Raw genomic sequence first — 17,755 nt, forward strand, 5'->3', positions numbered from 1 at the left:
CATGTGCCTTTTGGCCATCTGTATTTCTTCTTTGATGAAGTGTCTGTTCATTTCTCCTCCCCATTTTTTGATGGGTTTAGATGCTTTTTTTCTTGTATATCTTGTCAGTACCTTGTATATCTTAGAGATTAGCCCTTTATCTGATGGGTAATTGGTGAATAATTTCTCCCATTCCATGGGTAGCCTTTGTATTCTAGTCACTGTAATATTATGCAGCCATAAGAAAAAGTGAAATCATGCAGTTAGTTGCAACTTTGATAGAAGAGGCTTGCGTCATTTTTAGTGAAGTAAGTCAGAAAGGATATCTCACTCAACTTGGTATACAGAGAAACAAAACAAGAGAATGAATATATATTATAAAGGAATAAATGTCTTGCCCTGCATTACTGAGTAAGCAGGGAAGGTGAGTGATTCAAGACACATCTCTGGGGGCTGAAGTGATAAGTAGGGTAATTGGGTAGGGTAATTGCCACACATGCAGCTGACTCAAGTTCAATTCCTGGCATCCCATATGATGCCCTGAGCCTGTCAGGAGTAATTTCTGAGCTCAGAGCCAGAAGTAACCTCTGAGCACTACTGGCCAAAAAAAAAAAAAAAAAATCCCTAAATTGACTCAACAGACACCACATTCAGTCTCCAGATCTTGGACTTCTCAACCTCCAGCACTGTTAGAAATCAGTGTTTGTCATTTAAGTCCCTGTCTTATGGCACAGATGGATAATTGTGTTCAAAGTGGCAATGTGACCAGCTGAAACTCTAAAATTCTATCCTCTTTTGCTGTGATTTGTTATGCCAAGTTTCCTTCAAATAAAGAATTGTTGTTACCCAGCTTTGGTCAATAAAACATAAATAAAACTCTGTCGGAGAACTTTTAGGGAGTGTTTTTACTTTCCTGATAAAAGAATCTGTTCTTGCCAAAACCAACACTTCCCCCTTTTGTTCTTCCTTTGAATGCACATAAAATGCTTAGAGCTATGGCAGCTGTGTTGTTACCATCCAGCAACAGAAGAAAATGAAAAACCAACCTATTGACGCTAGCAGGGAAGAAGATATAAAGAGCCGGGATCATTTGATGCTCCTTGGAGCCCCTGAACAAATGCCAGCAGCCATTTGCCAGTAGACTTTTTCTTATGCAAGAAAAATTAACTCCAGTAGTGTACGCCAATGTTTGTCAAGATACTTTCACTTGTGTCTTTCACTTGAAAGCATTTCAAGCCTCTCCAAACTCATAATTTAATTTTTTTCCTAGGTAAATGAATTAGACTTACTTAACTAGATTTACCCAAATTTTACCAACTGGAACTTGAGTAATTTTTCCTATGTAATAAAACTCAAGAATCTCTGTCCCTACCTGGATCCAGAAGATCAAATTAGGCAATTAACAAGTCTTGTCTAGATACCCCCAGGAGAGAAGGGGGTGAGGCCTGAGGACCATGGCTTGAACCCTAAAGGAGGTCAGGTTTCAGCTCAAAGAAAATGAGAGCCAAGGGTTGAAGAAATAGCAAGGTGCTTGTCTTGCATTCAACCAACCCAAATTTGATCCCCAGAACCCTATATGGTCCCTTGATCCCCATTAGTAACAATTCCTAAGCTCAGAGATACAAGTAACCCCTGAGTAATACAAAGTGTGACCCAAAAATAAACTCCACCCATAAAACAAATAAGGAAATAAAAACTTTTTTTAATCATTGATAGTCTCAGGAAAGATGACACAGAAGGATCACTTTTCATGCTTGTGAAGCATGGAGTTCCAGTCAGTGAAATAGTCAGCATCAAAAGAACCAACTTATGGGGTCGAAGTGATAGCATAGTGGTAAGGCCTTGCAAGCTGCCAACCTGGACGGACCTGGGTTCAGTCCCCAGCAGGCACATATTCCCCCATGCCTGCCAGGAGTAATCCCTAAGAACCACAAGGTGGGGCCCAAAAACTAAAATAAATAAATAAATAACCAACTTGCTAAAGAGACTAAATTTAACCATAATACCTTTTCTTTCTGAGTTCTGCTGATACTGACTTTTGCCCTCATGAGACCTCCCCCGCCATTTCCACTCTGTCTAGGAATCACCCTACAGTCTGTGGAGCTCTGTGGTAAGTGGGGTGAGGAAGTAAAGCTGAGAAATGTGTAGCAGCACTGGTTAGGGTGATGGTTCCCTTCAATCCAGCTGGCAGCAAAGGTGGACCGAGTAGGTGGATGGAAGCAACCCCAGAGCTGCAACCGTCAGGGTGATGTAGAGGAATGTTAACCTGTTCAAGTCTCTTTATGGAGATAATATTGGTTTGTATCATGTATATGGTCCAGTAGAGTTTTCTCACTCTGCCAGAGACCAGCCCTGAGTGTGCAAAGTTGAATGAAGGGGGGAGTGGAGAATAAAAAAATGAGGCAGACATAAGAAAAAAAGTAATGTGGGGTCAGGGGTAACAGCCTCAAGAAAGAGAGGCTGCCCTACGAACTCAATTGCTTAGGACAGGGATTTTAGGAAAGATTTGGTGAAGAGGTTCTTCAATCAGAGGCCAATCTATGCTATCTAATCTGTCTAAACTCTCTACATATTTAAGGACTGCATTGTAGGACAAAGAATTTAACTTGACTAAACTCTACTATCTCAGTGTTTTCGTTGTAGAACAAGAACAGAGTATAAGGTGACTAACAAAGTGCCTATCTAAAGGTCTGCATTTAGAAAAGGCCAAGAGGAAGAGTCAGTTTCCGGCGGAGGTACTGCCATTTGTTCTGGATTTCAGAATCCTACTACCTGCCACTGCCTTAACACACCTCCTCCCAAGTCAGTTTTCACACCTTGCAGCTCTCCAACAAAATGCCCCAATAGCCTTCTACCTCTTGGCCCTTCTACCTTTGCAGTTGGGCTCTTTCTGTCCAAAGGTTCATGTTATAACTTCTCTAGCTCAGTTTCTTTATATTCCAATGAAGTGTGTTGGCTTTATTTTCATTTTGTTTTACTCTTTTTTTTCCTCCCGGAAAAGGGTGAGGCTCTACTCTCAGGGAACACTCCTGGAGGCACCCTGAGAACACATGGGATGCCAGGATCCAATCTGTGTTGGCCATGTGTAAAACAAAATACCTTATTCACTGTACTAGCACAGTGAATGTATATCCCTTACCCTGACCCTCTCCAGTCCCATCCAGGTCCTTGGCAGTGGCAAAACTTGGCTTTGGGCTCCTTAGGATCAGGAAGCAACATCCAGCTGCTGTTGCTGCTGTTTGGGTTGAGGCTTCCCCATCAGCACTCACCGAACTCCTCACCACCACCCCACTACCCCAGCCCCTGCTCTAAGCTGCAGATCCTGAGAAGCTACACGTGTAACTACATTCTCACCCTCATACTGCAATTCCACAGTATAATTAAGCACACGGGCTGCGCGCACACAGCTATAAAACGAAGTGTCGGTTCAATTTGGAAGTGTGCATAAAACAAATCCGAGTGAGGAGCAACAGTCTCTGAGCCTGGGGTGGGGGTGCGGGGTGGCGAGAAAAGAAGCCTAGTCGCCAGCAGCCCCGCGAACGAGCATTTCATGTGATGCACCGCCACCCAGTGGCCATCGTGGACTTGTACAAGCAAGACCAAGAACCCTGATGCTTCCTAAACCTGAGTCAAGAAAGCAGTCTTTCTGACTCCTAGGAAAGCGTCCTCCTGCAGGAAAGGGCATGTTGTGTCATGTGTGTGGAATATGCATGACCAACTAGAAATATTTATAGGTAGTACATATACATATATGTTTATCCCAAAAACCAGACTTCATGTATGCCTCTAAAGGATGATCTGATGTAGAACTTTGTATGAATCTGTTTCTTTTTTTTATTATTATTTATTCTTTAGCTTTTTGACCACACCCAGTTGTTTGCAGAAACAGCTCAGGAATCATTCTGGTGGGCTCAGAGAAGCATATGGTGGAAACCCCAGGCTTGGCAGGATGCAAGGCAAACGCCTTACTCACTGCCAGTACAGCCTGAACCCTGTTTCTGACACAGACAAATCAATACACAGTTATATATTTATAAACTAACATAGTAGTATGAATCGAAATTCATACTTAAGCAAAAATGGAAGCAACAGAGCGATAGCACAGTGGTAGTACATTTGCCTTATATACATTATACCCAGGATCGATCTTCGGCATCACATATGGTCCTCGACTAAAGTGATTCCGAGCGCAGAGACATAGTAGTCCTTGAGCACCACCAGGTGTAACTCTAAAATAGAGAAATAAAAGAAATCCTCCCGAGACCCTTTCATCTGCGTTTAGCTGTCCACGAATCCCTAGTCCCATTCTATTGGGCTGCATTGTAGAATGTAAGGTCTCTGTCCACTTTAGGTTGTGAGAGACTTGCAGAGAGACTTTGACACCATGTGCCTGGCATCAAGCCCCTGGTATCACCAAGAGAGGACATGAGAGGATAATCCTTGATGGGGCACTGATGCAGTTTCAACAAAATCCAAGTTTCTGTGTGTGTGGGCTCCTGAACCAATCTTCCACCATTCTACTGAGGCTTCAGAGCAGTGGATAATGGCAGGTGCTAGACTGATTATGATTGTCACCCCCGAATTTATGTGGAAAGACTTATTTCCTATAGTGATGATATGACCTGAGCACCCCCAGATCCCAGGACAGGTCTCTCCACATCTCCAGACTGTCAACTTTTCATCCACTCCTTCTCATTTCTCTGCTGAGAAAAGCCAAGAGTGATGCGAAGCTTCTTTTCCAAACCCTTCTTATCGAGGCATCCAGAAACAATTTGCCAATTTGTCCCTCCCTGGTAGAAATGTTGTTAAACTAGGTACAAATCACAAATGTGGGTGATTTTCAAAGCAACATATAGGAATTTTTTAAGGTGGTAAGGGAGGAGCTGAGGAGTCTTTGTTGTGAAGTGCTTAAATTAAGATTTTTCACTTACTACACAAATGAGGCCAGAATCAAAGCAATTGCCACTATGAGAACAGACTATATCTGCATATTAAAATTTTTACTTCCCTTCAAAAATTCATCACACATACATGTCTTCATCTTCCATGAAAATTTTATTCTTGGAGCCAGAGAGACAAAACAGAAGTTAAGGCCCTTGCCTTGCATATGGCCAACCTTGGTTTGATCCCAGACTATGATCCCCCACTGATTATGGCCTTACCTGGCCCTCCCCTGAACACAAAGAAAGAAAATTCATACACACACACACACACACACACACACACACACACACAACACCACAGAGCAAGAAGACAGCACACAGACATTTACATATCCCTCTAACTCCCTTCCAGCTCTCAACAGCTCTAAAATTCTTTGGTTCTGACCATCACATCTTGAGCCCTGACTGATCATTCTGAAAGTTTTCTCCCAGAGGAGCTCCACCTGACTTAGAATGAGTCAGCACAGTTCCTTCCCCAGGTAAAGGTCAAACCTTTTCATTGTTGTGCCTAGGGAAACCTTTCATCTCTGTTAACCAGAAGCTGTCAGCCCACAAACCAGATTTATACTCAATGTGGTCTGGGTTTCTTATTAACCTTTAGACACCACCTCCCACATAGAGTCATGACATTTAAAATTCTAGCAAAACAACCTAAGACAACCCATCGATTGAACTTTGGAGGGATAAAATCTGTGGCTCAGAAACCTAGAGGAAAAGAAAGAAAGAAAGAAAGAAAGAAAGAAAGAAAGAAAGAAAGAAAGAAAGAAAGAAAGAAAGAAAGAAAGAAAGAAAGAAAGAAAGAAAGAAAGAAAGAAAGAAAGAAAGAAAGAAGAAAGAAAGAAAGAAAGAAAGAAAAGAAAGAAAAGAAAGAAAGAAAGAAAGAAAGAAAGAAAGAAAGAAAGAAAGAAAGAAAGAAAGAAAGAAAGAAAGAAAGAAAGAAAGAAAGAAAGAAAGAAAGAAAGAAAGAAAGAAAGAAAGAAAGAAAGAAAGAAGAAAGAAAGAAAGAAAGAAAGAAAGAAGAAAGAAAGAAAGAAAGAAAGAAAGAAAAGAAAGAATGAAGAAAGAAAAGAAAGAAAGAAAGAAAGAAAGAAAGAATGAAAGAAAGAAAGAAAGAGAAGAAATAAAGAAATAAACAAATAAAGAAAGAAATAAATAAAGAAAGAAAGAAAGAAAGAAAGAAAGAAAGAAAGAAAGAAAGAAAGAAAGAAAGAAAGAAAGAAAGAAGAAAAAGAAAGAAAAAAGAAGAAAGAAAGAAAGAAGAGAAAGAAAGAAAGAAAGAAAAAAGAAAGAAAGAAAAAAAGAAAGAAAGAAAGAAAGAAAGAAAGAAAGAAAGAAAGAAAGAAAGAAAGAAGAAAGAAAGAAAAGAAAGAAAGAAAGAAAGAAAAAGAAAGAAAAGAAAAGAAAGAAAGAAAGAAAAAAAAGAAGAAAGAAAGAAAGAAAGAAGAAAGAAGAGAGGGAGGGAGGGAGGAGGGGAGGAGGGGAGGAGGGGAGGAGGGGAGGAGGGAAGGAGGGAGGGAGGGAGGGAGGGAGGAGGGGAGGAAGGGAGGAAGGAGGGAGGGAGGGAGGGAGGGAGGGAGGGAGGAAGGAAGGAAGGAAGGAAGGAAGGAAAGAAGGAAGGAAGGAAGGAAGGAAGGAAGGAAGGAAGGAAGGAAGGAAGGAAGGAAGGAAGGAAGGAAGGAAGGAAGGAAGGACATGCCTTAAACAATATCTTGAGGGAAAAAAGCTTCGTTACATCTCTCTTGATGTTGCTGTTTGTGCACATGCATATATTTGAATGACAGCCTCAAATTTAGCTCCTTTAATATAATCTTAGTTCTGAACACTACCCTGAACATGCTGAGCAATGGAAATTTCCAAGCAAGTATATTGTCATTTTTAATGGGTTTCAATATGTTGTGTTCAGATTTCAAAAACATTGGTCTTATAGAAAAATATATAAATGATGGCCTATGGAGGTCCAATGTAAGATAAATTGGTAAATTGATTCTCTGATATTTTTATACTAGAATAAAGGTGAGTCCTGCCAAGCTGGTGGGAAATACATATTCTTCATTTTTTCATTGGCCAATAGTTTATTGAGACCCAACTCAGCATCAGAAAATGGGACAGAAACTGAAATACAAAGACAAAAAAAATGTCCCAGTGTCTTGTATGATTCATTAGTCAGCAGCAGAGAGCTGTGAGGCAATAAAAGAGATGAGAGCTACATAGTCACAAAATATGCTATAGAAAAACTAAAAGGAGACTGACAGAACTCAGGAGCAGTGTGAGTAAAGATATCATTTCAGGCACATGAAAGAGTATGAGCAGGGCTGGAGAGAATATTCTGGAACTAAGGCCTTGCATACAGTTGGCCCTGGTTTAATGTCAGCACCACAAATGGTCACCAAATATGACTAGAAGATTTAACTGAGTACAGAGCCTATAATAAGCCCTGATCACCACCAGCAATGGATCTTTAAAAAAAAAAAAAAAAAAGCAGGAGGGTGAACAGTGACAGTGGTGTGCAAATTTCAATACAGTTCATAAACGTCCATGTGAAGGTGTTCAAAAGATGAGTCCCTTCTGCATTTGCTGCATCATGTGGCTGCTGGTCTGTAACTCACCATCACACACTTCTCTTCTCAGAATTACTAGTAGATTCTAATAAAAATGTATGTAAAGAAGAGGCCAGAGCGGTGGCACAAGTGGTAAGCCTTGCATGCGCTAGCCTGCAAGCCTGCTAGCCTAGGACAGACTGCGGTTCGATTCCCTGGCGTCCCGTATGGTCCCCCAAGCAAGGAGCGATTTCTGAGGGCATAGCCAGGAGTAATCCCTGAGCATCACCAGGTGTGGCCCAAAAATCAAATATATATATATATATATGTGTGTGTGTGTGTGTGTGTGTGTGTGTGTGTGTGTGTGTGTGTGTGTGTGTGTGTAAAGGTGACTCGCAAACTTGATGGATTATCCAAACATTATCTGTGCTTGCCTTTGATGATTAAGCTATTGGTTCTCCTTCCTCTTCATGAAAGCTTTGGAAACTCGGGAAGGATATCATAGGCTTCCTGGACCAAGTCATTCATAGATTAAAAAAAAAAAAAAATATATATATATATATATATGTGTGTGTGTGTGTGTGTGTGTGTGTGTGTGTGTGTATATATATATATATATATATATATATATATATATAAAGCCTGAAGAAAGGCTTTCCAGCCTCATCACTATCAGGAGCAAAACCTCATGCCTCAATGTACTGAGAATGACCATTTCCCCTTCCCTTCCTTAAGTGGATGTTGTACAATGATTAGGGTTCATGATTGGTGGAGATGCTCAGCATGGTCACAAAGTTTGCTGTGCTCCCTTTGCAAGTGAGTCACTCAAAAGTGACAACTTCTAGTGGTGGTTCTTGAACACAGCTCGTTAATAAAACCCCAAATCACTGACATCACCAGGAAGCATAGATAGCCAAGCTTCTAGGCTCAAAGAGCAGAGTCAGCAGAATAATACCTGGCTCATGTGGAGCACTAGGGATCAGACTCAAAGCCTTCTGCTTGAACTGTAAGACACAGAATTCTGGGCCTTACAGTTGCCTTTTTTTCTATTTTAGGAGGGAAAATTATTTATTTAAATAAAATGCATCACCTAGTTGACATAACTGATCATAATACATTTGTTTCAAGATGTCCAAAAGTGAAGTTATTACAAATAGAAAGAAAATAGAAAAACAAAAAATGGAAAAAAGAAAGAAGAAAAGTTTATTAGCAAGTAATTTGTGAAAATTATTTTATCTCCAATAAAGTCATTAGTACAATAGCAGAAGGTTTAGTAAGCTCTTTTTTTTCTTTTTAAAGAAAGAATATACAAAAATACAATAAAAAGATGTGTATGTGGCAGTTGTTGTTTGCATAGGCACAGAAAAATATGGGAGAGATGGAAAGGAAAAAATTTGGCCTCAAAAACAGGGTATTCTTCTGGCATAAGACCAACTCCAGACTCCAGGCATACTAGGTTGTCTAACCCCAAGAGTCTTTCTCTGTGGTTCCAGTAAAAGCTCTTCACCATCATGGTTGTTGCTGTCAGGTTTCTGTAGTTAGAGATCCTAATTTCTGTACAGATCCTATGTCAAAGTCAGGGTGGCATGGAGAGGCTTTCTAGTTTCATCTCACCAATAGGTGGCAATGCAGAGAATCCTGCCCTAAAAGCAGGTTTTTGTTGTTACCAAGTCATCAGGGTGTCATTAGAACCCTCTTTGGAGTAAGTCTGTTCCAGGGCAGCAGTAGGGCCTTCCATGGTAGAAGTTTGACTCCTGGTGATGGTGTAGAAAACCATGGTTGTTTCATGGTAGATGGTATCCATGGTTCAGGGGTGAATGGTCAATGTCCGATCTACTGACATTTAAGCTAAGTCACTATGCCAAGTGTTCAGGATGTAAGGCTCCACTGCAGTATAAAATTTGTGTGTTGGGGCCGGTGAGGTGGTGCTAGAGGTAAGGTGTCTGTCTGCCTTGCAAGCGCTGGCCAAGGAAGGAGCACGGTTCAATCCCCCCGGCATCCCATATGGTCCCCCCCAAGCCAGGGGCAATTTCTGAGCTCTTAGCCAGGAATAACCCCTGAGCATCAAATGGGTGTGGCCAAAAAAATTTGTGTGTTACCATCTTTATTACTGTATATCCCGAAAAATGTTTCAATATGCCGCTAATTCAGAAAATTGAATATTGCCACAAAACGAATTTTCCAACTCGATCCTGCACCAATCACTGCAAGGCTGTGCAGACCGCCTCTAGCTCAGCCAATCCAAGCAGGCTTTTTATGCATGCAAATTAGACAATGTTCTGGACCCGAATCTACACTGTCAAAAGTCTGCTCAGATTGGCCAGAGTCAGAGAGGAAGTCTCTTTGCTTTGTGATTGGCTCACTGTGGTACATACAGTTGCAGCACAGGAACGTTCTGTCTGATACAGTGAATATAGGCCTAAACCTATGTTTTAACTGCAAATTAGGGGATCGTCTTATACGCCCGGTCGTCTTATACGCTGGCAGATACGGTAGATAAGAACTTGCTTGCATATGTAAGCTTTTCCCATTTTAATGTGCCTATGCAAAAAAGGAACAATGCCATAAGGTGCATATGGAGGCCTAGGTAACAAGTCCAACAATCCCCATAACCTGGGTTATATACCATGAGCTCTAAACAGAGAGACTTAACTATTATAATCCTGTACTAAACGGATCCCAAAAGTGGGAGAAATTGCCACTACATAAGAATGTATTCAATAGGATTATGCCTATTAAGGGAATACATCTAAAGAAATTTTCAAAGGAGATATACATGCCCCTGGAACTCTTTTGAAATAGTGGGGGGGGGGGGTTAAAATTTGGTGCACAGCTTCATCCTGTGATTTGGTCTTGTGGAGTCCAAAAAAAATGGCTCCCGGGGCCGGAGAGATAGCATGGAGGTTACTAAGGCATTTGCCTTTCATGCAGAAGGTTGGTGGTTCGAATCCCGGCATCCCATATGGTCCCCTGAGCCTGCCAGGAGCAATTTCTGAGCATAGAGCCAGGAGTAACCCCTGAGTGCTGCTGGGTGTGACCCAAAAACCAAAAAAAAAAAAAAAAATTGGCTCCGAGCTGTCACTTATCAGGAGATGTCTTCGAGCAGGGGACTTCTCAGCAATCAAATCTGATAGCAAGCAAAATTCCACAGTGAAGGGAGGTGGAGGAAAAGGGGCCTCCGAGAGCAGCTCAATAGCAGCAGAATATTGGTTTTTTTCTCAGGCTGAGAATCTATCTTTTCACTTTGGGAGCTGGTTGGCAGCTGGCAAGGATGGGGAGAGTGTTGTTTTGTGAGGAGTTAAGAACTAAGGATAAAAATGGTTAAATGGGGGAAATAACATGAAGGGCTAGAAAGGAGTTTGTAAGGTGGTAAGCAAAGGGGGGAAGAAAGGTTATATATATATTAGGGGGAAAACAATTACAACATAGACATATCTATTACAGATGGACATTAGATAGACATTGGTATGGTGAACATATACACTCAAGTGCATACATTGACAGACACTGAGGATTGATCCATGGGTTACATTTGAAAAATTTACCTATATATATATATATATATATAAAGCCAGCAAGTCTGATGTAAAATAAATGTTTTTTCCATTTTCTAGGCCAATCATGATTGGTGAGGGTAAACTTTATTTTTTATCATAATTACAAAAATATAGAACGCTTCACAAATTTGTGTGTCATCCTTGCGCAGGGGCCATGCTAATCTTCTCTGTATCGTTCCAATTTTAGTATATGTGCTGCCGAAGCGAGCACGGTGAGGGTGAACTTTATTGAAGAAAGGCTTCCTGTATTAGATTGTGTATAGAGCATTCTTAAAATTTTCAAGTCTAGAAAACTAAGTGATATGGTAATGAGCACTGTATGGGGAGTCAATACCATGAGATTGATATATATATTACAGATGAACATTAGACAAACATTGATACTTGGTGTGGTGAACACATACACTCATGTGCATATATTGGCAGACACAAAGGATTGATCCATGGGTTATAGCTGAAAAGCTATGCAGGGATCTCAAACTTTTTAAACAGGGGGCCAGTTCACTGTCCTTCAGACTGTTGGAGGGCCAGATTATAGTAAAAACAAAAATTATGAACAAATTTCTATGCACACTGCATATATCTTATTTAGAAGTGAAGAAACAAAATGGGAATAAATACAATATGTGGTCCGTGGGCCGTAGTTTGAAGACCATTGCTATAGAGCATTCTTAAAAACAATCATAATTTTCAAGTCTAGAAAAACTAAATGATATGGTAATGAGCACTGTTTGGGGAGCCTATACCATGAAACTAATATTATATATATATATATATATATATATAAAACAGATGTACATTAGACAAACATTGGTATGGCGAAAGCATACACTCATGCACATATATCAATAGACACTAAGAATCAATTCATGGGTTACAGTTGAAAAACTATAGAGCATTCTTAAAAACAATCATAATTTTCAAGTCTAGAAAACTAAGTGATATGGTATTGACCACTGTTTAGGGAGTCTATACCATAAAATATTGTCCAGCGGTTCTTGAGCATCCCATTTCCTTTCCTAAAAGCAATCTAAAATTATGAACATTATGGTATCAAGATAAACTATCTACAGACAGTAGCTAGTGCGTCTGTGTGGTTTGGAAAATGAGGCCTATTGGGAAGGAAGGGAGGCTGCTGAGGAAGACCTAAGGACAGCCCTGTATCCATTTGGTGGGAGGGCTTAAGGACTGGCGTTCCCTTTTTCATTCCCTGCACCCACCTAGCTGGCCCTGAAGGGCAGGCGACCAGTGCTGGCCCTGGACCTCAAGAAGGCTACTGAGGGGAGGCTGGAGAGGGGAGAAGACCCCACAGCCCCGTTCAAGCTCAGTAGAGGGCATTAGGTCTGGGGCCTCCCTGTTCCCCACTCAGGCACAGGCATCCCTGTCGCCATGGGAATAAAGATTCAGTGATGGCGTTGAAGCCCAGTACAGTTGTCATTTTTGAGTTCTGACTATGTCCCATGATCTGGGTTGTTGGAGTAAATAGTCTTCTTCCTAATCAGAATGGTTCCATGTTTGCATATGTTTGTCCCACCTGGGGGGGAAACTTCTAGATTGGCCCCCTACCCCTACCTGCTCTCCACCTATGTGGTTGTCCTGCTCTTCCCAATAAAGACTATAGGTCAGGGAGATTTCCATGGCTTGTTCCACAACTTGCTAGCTCTTCCTGCTTGCAGTTAGCTTGTGGTGGAAATTCCTGAACCTATATTTATCTCCTAAATTGGCATAGATTATTTCCTGTGTCAGCGTTGCTTCCAAAACCACATTCCCTAAACCCAGGGGAATTGGGAGATGAGAATTTCTCTTCACCTGGCATCACAGTCAGGAACATCTACAACTCTAGGTGAGATGTTTCTTGGGTGTATTTTGTGGTTACTCTGATGGATCATCCCATGTTGCATAAGGGTTCTAGTCCCCGTTTGGATCAAGGCTATGATAATGTCTTGGTTTTGGAATGAGGAACCTTGGTCCCTCTTCACGTACCTTACCACCTTTTTTCCATTTCTTACTATATCCTTCACAAAAGCAGTATATTTTATATTAGTCATTCTCATGTTGTTCCTAGTATGCCTTATACTTTTTATTTAGCATGCGCTATGGGAAGTTTAGGCCAAACTTTCCAAAGCATCTTCCACATTAGAAAATAAAAGCACTTTCTCGTGGTGGCACATGATTCAGACAAAATTTTTATATATTGTAGCTCAGTTCAAGAAACCCTTGGAGGGACCGGAGAGATAGCAAGGAGGTAAGGCATTTGCCTTGCATGGAGAAGGACTGTCGTTCGAATCCCTGCATTCCATATGGTCCCCCCGAGCCTGCCAGGAGCAATTTCTGAGCATAGAGCCAAGAGTAACCCCTGAGCTCTACCGGGTGTGACCCAAAAAAAAAAACAAAAAGAAAAAGAAAAAAAGAAATCCTTAGAATCCAGACCATTAATGATCTTCATTTGCTGGAGAAGCAGAGACTAGAACTAGAAGAAGTTAGGTAGCTTGTTCTGCAACTGAAAGGTAGTGAAGAACATCAAAAGTAGAACCAGGTCTAGCTGCATGACCCAAGCCCTTCTACTTTGTGCTACCTGTCTCTTAACACTTTTTCTCCTCCTTTCTGCTCTCTCTTCTCTCCTTCTTCCTTTGACATTGAGCTTTACAGGAGGAGCTTTCTTAGGAGGATGTGAAGGGAGACTTGCTAGGAGACATTTCCATTATTAAATATAAGCCCCATGTTGCATATCATTGGAAAGCTGGGGACGTTCCCATGTCCCTGGACATGGGGAAGTATGTCCCCAGAATTGTAGAACTAGACTGGAAGCAAGAGTTGCAAGGTAAGAGCTCCAAGCACATAGCAGGTGAAGGAAGCTGCCTATAAGGAACTCTTCAGACCTTTGACACAGGTGTCCTGTCCCCATAGAGGAGGTGGGTAGAAGTGACTAGGTAGCAACACTGCCCTTCAATGTTTAGATTAATCCACTCAGCTTGAACCTCCTTCCAGAGGCTTTCTCCACAGGATTCCTTTCTCTTTCTTTCTCCCGGCATTTATATATCTGGAATAGCATCATTTCTCCCCTTCTTATAATATATAGGCAGACATACCAGTTAGACCCCAGACCCTGTTAGAGCCCAGCCCCTGAAGACCCCAGCCCCTGAAGCTCTAACAAGTCTTAATGAACAAGCCTGAAGCTGCTTGAAGTTTCCCCAGACCTTGAAGCTATAATATGCATCAAGCCTGAGCAGCTTATTTACCCCCTTCCCCTCCCTTCTCAGATACTGATCCCCCTTGCATTTCTAGCCAGCCAATACCTCCTTGTTACGAAGGCCATTCTGTTTTCCAGCACAAACGGTATCATACCAGATAAAAGCGGGGCAGGAATTAGTCATCTGTGGAAGTAAGAAACCTGAGAATAGAAAAAGAGGAAACAGCCTCGTGCAGCAGGGAGGGGGTAACCACACTCTGGATAGTTCTTTAAGTTTCTGGATCTTCAAGTTTCCGTCTTCAGAACCATTCCTAGATGGTGTCCACTTGACTTAATCTAGGAGCCGCTTAGCCTGCAGCAGTTATCAGATGAACATGTGTATTAGAGACCTGGCAGAGCAACTTCACACATAAAGACTTAAACACAGTCTGAGATTTTGTTTACAGCTTTGTTGTCTCTTAACTGGCCAAGTATAATTCATCTTTCTGAGATAAACAGGTGCAAATATACAAATCAAGCCTGCAGATAACAAACAATAAAAACAGAAAGACATATGATTAATCTCTACTAAGAACTCTAAAATGGGGAGAGATAGTCACTTGAAGCATGTTTGTACCAAAAGGTAAAGTGATATGCATGATACTCCTTCAGTAACACTATTGCACTATAGCAACACTATAGTATATTACACTATGTACCATTACCCTGTAGTAACATTAGAGTGTCTAAAAGGAAAAAATGAAAAGAGAGAGAGGAAAAGGAAAAAGAGAAAGAAAAAATGTCTGCCATAGAGGAAAGCAGAGGAAAAGGCAGGAAGAGAGTGGGAAGAAAACAGGGAAATTGGTGGTGGCAAATATGTACTGGTGAAGGGATGGGGTTGGACATTGTATGACTGAAACTATACCATTAGCAACCTTGTAACTGTGTACCTCATAGTTTATTAAAGAATTTATTTTACTTAAAAATAGAAGTGCAGTATAAAATACTCTATGTCACCATAATGATGGATATAAATGATGCATAAGAGTGAAACATATGCAAACTATGGGATTTGGATGACTAACAATGTTGGTTACCAACAAAGGTTCATCAATTATAATAAGTGTTACACTATATAAGGAATTGTTGATAGTGGGAAGCAGTAATATATCTGTGAATATATATGTGTGTGCCTATATATAGACAGGTAGTTATAGAAATTTTTAAACTGGGCCCGGAGAGATAGCACAGAGGTGTTTGCCTTGCAAGCAGCCGAGCCAGGACCAAAGGTGGTTGGTTCAAATTCCAGTGTCCCATATAATCCCCCGTGCCTGCCAGGAGCTATTTCTGAGCAGACAGCCAGGAATAACCCCTGAGCTCCGTTGGGTGTGACCCAAAAACAAAAAAAAAACAAAAAAAAAAAAGAAAATTTTAAACTTTACCCTGAACTTTAGTGTAATGCTAAAGCTACTCTCAAAAATAAAGTATTAAGTAAAAAATTAATAAATGAGCAACAACAATAAAGGAACATTATTTCCCTAAAGCCATACTGTATCATAGAAGTCAAAGAAATATTTACCTGGTGGGAGCTATAACAGGGGGAAGAGTGTTTGCCTTGCACACGGCCAACCTGGATTTAACCCCTGTTATCCCATAAGATCACCTTACCCTCTGTACTGTCATTTTAGTAGGTATTCATTGATGATAAAACATAAGCAGCAGATAGTTAAAGGCATGTTGGGGAAGGATTGTTTAAAAAATAAATGAGATAAAAGATCCATTAAGAGATGCTAACGGGGCCGGGAAGGTGGCGCTAGAGATAAGGTGTCTGCCTTGTAAGCGCTACCAAGGAACGGACCGCGGTTCGATCCCCCGGCGTCCCATATGGTCCCCCCAAGCCAGGGGCGATTTCTGAGCACATAGCCAGGAGTAACCCCTGAGCATCAAACGGGTGTGGCCCAAAAACCAAAAAAAAAAAAAAAAAAAAAAAAAAGAGATGCTAACAATAAATTACTTACTTTTGAGTCACCTTAAGATTTCCTGGGCAGGTTAGAAAGTTTTCTACCTTCAAGTCTTTAATACCAGACATATTAAAACTTTGCTTCATTGCAAATTCTGTTTCTTCTTCCAGGTATGTTCTTACAGCCCCTCTCCTCTCCCCCACACCTCCACACACATTTTCCTCACTGTCACCAATTCAAAGGTCTTTTTTTTTTTTTTTTTTTGGTTTTTGGGCCACACCCGGTGGTGTTCAGGGGTTCCTCCTGGCTATCTGCTCAGAAATAGCTCCTGGCAGGCACAGGAGACTATATGGGACGCTGGGATTCAAACCAACCACCTTGGGTTCTGGATTGGCTGTTTGCAAGGCAAACACCGCTGTGCTATCTCTCCGGCCCCTCAAAGGTCTTTTTTTTAATGACTTTATTTAAACCTGTGGTTACAAGATTGTTCATAATACAGTTGGCTTTCTTCAGAGTTACAAAGTTGTTCATAATTTGGACCCTGAGCATTAGTACAGGGGGTAAGATGTTTGCCTTTAATGGGCCAACACTGACTTCATCCCCAGAATCCCATATGGTCCACATACACCCCAGCCCACCTCGAGTGATTCCTGAGTGCAGAGCAAGGAATAACCCCTGAGCACCACCAGATGTAGCCCCCCCCCCCCAAAAAAAAAAAACCAAAGTTGTTGTTCATGATTGAGTTCAGTCATACAATGTACAACACCTCCTTCACCAGTGCAGAGTTCCCTCCAACAAATGTCCTAGTTTCCCTCTTTTTTCTCTCCCCTCTGCCTGCCTATGAGCAGACATTCTCACTTGCTTGCTCACTCTTTCTTTCTCTCTCTTTCTCTCTCTTTTTATTTATCTCTTTCTCATAGAGAAGTCTTTTCTAACCTCTCCAGCTTCTCTCATTCCTCAATTACCCTATTTTTTCAACCCATTTATTGGCTTCACAAAATGTCACTATCTGTAATTAATCTTAGTATTTTTTACTTATTTTTGTCTGTCTCCTCCCCTTAAGAATAGCTCTAGTTTATATAAAAACCATCTTGTCTTATTCTCCACATCTTTATTGCCAAATATAGTGCCCCATCTTCAATGAGATGCTAATAAAAATCGTTCAACATAATTGAATGTGTGGGTAGATGAGTGGATATATGGGTTAGTGAAAAGCATTTTTATTTTTATTGCCTCATTGCTACAGTACACAAGCCACCATTCTAGTTATTTTGACTATAGGTGACAAAGTGTTAGAAAGGAAGGAGAAATGAGGAAAAGACTGGGTCTCCAGGAATGACCTCCAGACAACACACTTTTGACACCACATACAATGAACCAATTGGAGGTCACTGCTCCAATGGAAATGTTGACTTCAAAGGCATGCCACTGAAACTACAGACAAGAACATAGTCTTCACTTACTATATTGCCATTCAATACCCCAAAATAAAATAGGTAGCAACCCCTGAAACATTGTGGTAAGTGGAAAGTGTGTGTGTGTGTGTGTGAGTGTCTGTAACTGGGCTATAAGCATAAGCAAACAAACCCACAGAAAGTTGTCCTGCACA

General features: G+C 41.0%; 1 non-coding gene across 1 annotated transcript; it reads right to left on the reverse strand.

Moving 5' to 3' along the window:
- Positions 1 to 11,120: 11,120 nt before the first annotated feature.
- On the reverse strand, positions 11,121 to 11,227 carry LOC126023401 (U6 spliceosomal RNA). The gene has a single exon (XR_007500526.1). It is a non-coding gene; the product is annotated as a U6 spliceosomal RNA (small nuclear RNA).
- Between the last annotated feature and the right edge of the window lie 6,528 nt (positions 11,228 to 17,755).

Source organism: Suncus etruscus, chromosome 11 (genome assembly GCF_024139225.1).
Source record: "Suncus etruscus isolate mSunEtr1 chromosome 11, mSunEtr1.pri.cur, whole genome shotgun sequence".
NCBI lineage: Eukaryota > Metazoa > Chordata > Mammalia > Eulipotyphla > Soricidae > Suncus > Suncus etruscus.